Genomic DNA, 6000 nt, shown 5'->3' with positions numbered 1-6000 from the left:
GGATGCGTAAGCCGGGGATCGGTCGGGTCCCTCTCTACGTGCTATCGATCTTACTGCTGCAACCCTCGGTCCGGTCTGATCTTAGACTGGGAATGAAGTTCGTATGCCTAAGCCAACAGAGGAAATGGGCGGGCGGGCAGGCGGACACTACGCCGGCCAGAGAGACGGGATGCGCAAGCCGTGGATCGATAGGGTGGTAGGTGGGTTTAGGCACAGCTTCATATTTTTGCATGCCAATGCCATTTTTATGGCTTTTAAATTCATACAATGGTCCCTTAAGCCTTCACATGAAGTTTCATGGCAAGACGACTCGTTTTCTATTTTTCATGATTTTCAAAACTTTTTACGGTTCAGGATTTTTTAAAATTTTCTCAGAAGGAGTTTTAGGCCCAAACTTGGTAGACGTGATCCTTGTATTTTTCTTGGCATGCACAAAAACATTCAACTAAAAACTCAAAGTGTACAAGATTTTGTGACCATTTGAGAAAAGTGTCCCCATTTCATACACTTTAATGACTACTGGCAGCAAACCTGTAAAATCTCAAATGCTCTTTAACGGGGTGAGAGTTCTCAAAGTTTGATGAGGGATAGGGGGCCAATATAAGGGCCAAGTACCAGCAACCATCACACATCATGTGCGCACACCCCCCGATCGCTGGAACCCCAATGCCGCCAGTTAGGTTCTCCAGTAATGCTCCGGCGATGGTGCCCCGACGAAGAAAAATACAGCACCAACACGTGCCCGAGCCCAGCATGTGCTACCGTAACCCTCGGTCCGATCTGATCTTAGACTGGGAATGAACTCCGTATGCTTAGACTGGGAATGAACTTCGTATGCCTAAGTCAACCCATGAAATAAGCGTGTCGGTGCTCAGCCGGCCAGAGGGTCGGGATGCACAAGCTGGGGATCGATCGGGTCCCCCTCTACGTGCTATCAATCCTGTTGCTGCAACCCTCGGTCTGGTCTAATCTTAGACTGGTAATGAACTCCGTATGTCTAAGCCAACCAACGAAACGAACTGGCGGACGGGCGGGCACTACGCCGGCCAGAGAGACGGGATGCGCAAGCCGTGGATCGATAGGGTGGTAGGTGGGTTTATGCACATCTTCATATTTCTATGTGCCAATGCCATTTTTATGGCTTGTAAATTCATACAATGGTCCCTTAAGCCTTCACGTGAAATTTCATGGCAAGATGACTCGTTTTCTATTTTTCATGATTTTTGAAACTTTTTACTATTTGAGATTTTTTTAATTTTTTTCGAAAGGATTTTTGCCCCCAAACATGGTAGACATGATCCTTATATTTTTGTTGGCACGCACAAAAAAATTCAACTAAAAACTCGAAGTGTACAAGATTTTGTGACCATTTGAAAAAAGTGTCCCCTTTTCAGACACTTTAATTGCTACTGGCAGCAAACCTGTAAAATCTCAAATGCTTTTTAAGGGGGTGTGAGTTCTCGAGGTTTGATGAGAGATAGGGGGCCAATATAAGGGCCATGTACTAGCACCCATCGCACATCATGTGCGCACACCCCCCGGCCCCTCCGATCGTCAAAACCCTAATGCCGTCGGTCAGGTTCTCCGGTGATGCTTTAGCGAGGGTGCCCCGACGAAGAAAAATGCAGCACCAACACATGCCCAAGCCCGGCATGTGCTGCCGTAACCCTCGGTCTGGTCCGATCTTAGACCGGGAATGAACTCCATATGCTTAGACTAGGAATGAACTCCGTATGCCTAAGTCAACCCATGAAACTAGCGTGCGGGTGCTCAACCGGCCAGAGGGGCACGATGTGCAAGCCAGGGATCTATCGAGTCCCCCTCTACATGCTGTCGATCTTGCTATTGTAACCTCAGTCCGGTCTGATCTTAGTTTGGGAACGAACTCTATATGCCTAAGCCAACCGACGAAACGAGCGGGCGGGCGGACGGGCGGGCACTACGTTGGCCAGAGAGACGGGGTGCGCAAGCCATGGATCGATAGGGTGGTAGGTGGGTTTAGGCACATCTTCATATTTCTATGTGCCAATGCCATTTTTATGGCTTGTAAAATCATACAATGGTCCCTTAAGCCTTCACGTGAAATTTCATGGCAAGATGACTCGTTTTCTATTTTTCATGATTTTTGAAACTTTTTACGGTTCAGAATTTTTTAAAATTTTTTCAGAAGAAATTTTGGCCCCAAACTTGGTAGACAAGATCCGTGTATTTTTGTTGGCATGCACAAAAAAATTCAGCTAAAAACTCGGAGTGTACAAGATTTTGTGACCATTTGAAAAAAGTGTCCCCATTTCTAACACTTTAATGGCTACTGGCAGCAAACCTATAAAATCTCAAATGCTCTTTAAAGGGGTGTGAGTTCTTGAGGTTTGATGAGGGATAGGGGGTCAATATAAGGGCCAAGTACCAGCACCCATCGCACATCATGTGCGCACACCCCCTCCGGCCCCCCCGATCGTCGGAACCCCAATGCCGTCGGTTAGGTTCTCCGGTGATGGTGCCCCGACGAAGAAAAATATGACACCAACACATGTTCGAGCCCAGCATGTGCTGCCAAAACCTTCGGTCTGGTTCGATCTTAGACTGGGAATGAACTCCGTACGCCTAAGTCAACCCATAAAACGAGCGTGCAGGTGCTCAGTCGGCTAGAGGGGCGGGATGCACAAGCCAGGGATCAGCCGGGTCCCCCTTTGCGTGCTGCCGATCCTGTTGCTATAACCCTTGGCCCGGTCCAATCTTAGACTGGGAATGAACTCCGTATGCCTAAGCCAACTGACGAAATGTGCGGGTGGACGGGTGGGTTTAGGTACATCTTCATATTTCTGCATGCCAATGCCATTTTTATGGCTTGTTAATTCATACAATGGTCCATTAAGCCTTCACGTGAAGTTTCATGGCAAGATGACTCGTTTTCTATTTTTCATGATTTTCAAAACTTTTTACGGTTCGAGATTTTTTTAAAATTTTTTTAGAAAGAGTTTTGGCCCCAAACTTGATAGACGTGATCTTTATATTTTTTTTGGCATGCAAAAAAAAATTCAGGTAAAAACTCGAAGTGTATAAGATTTTGTGACCATTTGAAAAAAGTGTCCCCATTTCAGACACTTTAATGGCTATTGGCAGCAAACCTGTAAAATCCCAAATGCTCTTTAAGGGGTGTGAGTTCTCGAGGTTTGATGAGTGATAGGGAGCCAATATAAGGGCCAAGTACCAGCACCCATTGCACATCATGTGCGCATACCCCCTCGGCCTCCCCGATTGTCAGAACCCCAATGCCACCGGTAAGGTTCTCAAGCGATGCTCCGACGATGGTGCCCCGACGAAGAAAAATGCGGCACCAACACATGCCCGAGCCCAGCATGTGCTATCGTAACCCTTGGTCTGGTCTGATCTTAGACTGGGAATGAACTTCGTATGCTTAGACTGGGAATGAACTCCGTATGCCTAAGTCAACCCACGAAACGAGCATTTGGGCGCTCAGCCGGCTAGAGGGGCGGGATGCACAAGATGGGGATCGGCCAGGTCCCCCTTTGTGTGCTGCCGATCTTGCTACTGCAACCCTCAGTCCAGTCCAATCTTAGACTGGGAATGAACTCCGTATGCCTAAGCCAACCGACGAAACGAGCGGGCGGGCGGGCGGGCGGGCACTACGCCGGCCAGAGAGACGGGATGCGCAAGATGTGAATCGATAGGGCGGTAGGTGGGTTAAGGCACATCTTCATATTTCTAGATGCCAATGCCATTTTTATGGCTTGTAAATTCATACAATGGTCCCTTAAGCCTTCACGTGAAGTTTCATGGCAAGATTACTCGTTTTCTATTTTTCACGATTTTTGAAACTTTTTACGGTTCGGGATTTTTTAAAATTTTTTTCGAAAGGATTTTTGGCCCCAAACTTGGTAGACGTGATCCTTATATTTTTTTTTGGCACACACAAAAAAATTCAGCTAAAAACTCGAAGTGTACAAGATTTTGTGACCATTTGAAAAAAAAGTAACCCCATTTCGAACACTTTAATGGCTACTGGCAGCAAACCTGTAAAATCTAAAATGCTCTTTAAGGGGGTGTGAGTTCTCGATGTTTGATGAGGGATAGGGGGCCAATATAAGGGCCAAGTACCAGCACCCATCGCACATCATGTGCGCACACCCCCTGACGCCTTGATCGTCGGAACCCCAATACAGTCGATCAGGTTCTCCGACGATGGTGCCCCGACGAAAAAAAATACGGCACCAGCACATGCCCGAGCCCAGGATCTGCTACCGCAACCCTCGGTCTGGTCTGATCTTAGACTGAGAATGAACTCCGTATGCTTAGACTGGGAATGAACTCTGTATGCCTAAGTCAACCCACGAAACGAGCGTGCGGGCGCTCAGTCGGCTAGAGGGGGGATGCGCAAGCTAAGGATCGACCGGGTCCCCCTCTACGTGCTGTTGATCCTACTACCGTAAGCCTTGGTCTGGTCTGATCTTAGACTGGGAATGAACTCCGTATGCCTAAGTCAACCGACAAAACGAGCGGACAGACGAGCGGGCGGGCACTACGCCGGCCAGAGAGACGGGATGCGCAAGCCGTGGATCGATATGGTGGTAGGTGGGTTTAGGCACATCTTCATATTTCTGCATGCCAATGCCAATTTTATGGCTTGTAAATTCATACAATGGTCCCTTAAGCCTTCACGTGAAGTTTCATGGCAAGACGACTCGTTTTCTATTTTTCATGATTTTTGAAACATTTTGCTGTTCGGGATTTTTTTAAATTTTTTCAGAAGGTGTTTTGGCTCCAAACTTGGTAGACGTGATCCTTGTATTGTTGTTGGCATGCAAAAAAAAATTCAGCTAGAAACTCGAAGTGTACAAGATTTTGTGACCATTTGAAAAAAGTGTCCCCATTTCAGACACTTTAATTGCTACTGGCAGCAAACCTATAAAATCTCAATTGCTCCTTAAGGGGGTGTGAGTTCTTGAGGTTTGATGAGGGATAAGGGGCCAATATAAGGGTCAAGTGCCAGCACCCATCACTCATTAGACTGGGAATGAACTCTGTATGCTTAGATTGGGAATGAACTCCGTACGCCTAAGTCAACCAATGAAATGAGCGTGCAGGTGCTCAGTCAGCTAGAGGGGCGGGATGCACAAGCCAGGGATTGGCCGGGTCCCCCTTTGCATGCCGCCGATCCTGTTGCTGTAACCCTTGGCCCGGTCCAATCTTAGACTGGGAATGAACTCCGTATGCCTAAGCCAACTGACGAAATGTGCGGGTGGACGGGTGGGTTTAGGTACATCTTCATATTTCTGCATGCCAATGCCATTTTTATGGCTTGTTAATTCATACAATGGTCCATTAAGCCTTCACGTGAAGTTTCATGGCAAGATGACTCGTTTTCTATTTTTCACGATTTTCAAAACTTTTTACGGTTTGGGATTTTTTTAAAATTTTTTTAGAAGGATTTTTGGCCCCAAACTTGATAGGCGTGATCTTTATATTTCTGTTCGCATGCAAAAAAAAATTCAGCTGAAAACTCGAAGTGTATAAGATTTTGTGACCATTTGAAAAAGTGTCCCCATTTCAGACATTTTAATGGCTATTGGCAGCAAACCTGTAAAATCTCAAATGCTCTTTAAGGGGGTGTGAGTTCTCGAGGTTTGATGAGTGATAGGGGGCCAATATAAGGGCCAAGTACCAGCACCCATTGCACATCATGTGCGCACACCCCCTCGGCCCCCCCGATTGTCGGAACCCCAATGCCACCGGTCAGGTTCTCAGGCGATGCTCCGACGATGGTGCCCCGACGAAGAAAAATGCGGCACCAACACATGCCCGAGCCCAGCATGTGCTGTCGTAACCCTTGGTCTGGTCTGATCTTAGACTGGGAATGAACTTCGTATGCTTAGACTGCGAATGAACTCCGTATGCCTAAGTCAACCCACAAAACGAGCGTTTGGGCGCTCAGCCGGCTAGAGGGGCGGGATGCACAAGATGGGGATCGGCTTGGTCCCC

Source organism: Durio zibethinus, chromosome 5 (assembly GCF_047325235.1).
Source record: "Durio zibethinus cultivar Kanyao isolate XHJ-2024 chromosome 5, ASM4732523v1, whole genome shotgun sequence".
Taxonomy (NCBI): Eukaryota; Viridiplantae; Streptophyta; class Magnoliopsida; order Malvales; family Malvaceae; genus Durio; species Durio zibethinus.
The sequence above is the reverse complement of the archived record's forward strand: the minus strand, read 5'-3'. Positions refer to the sequence as shown.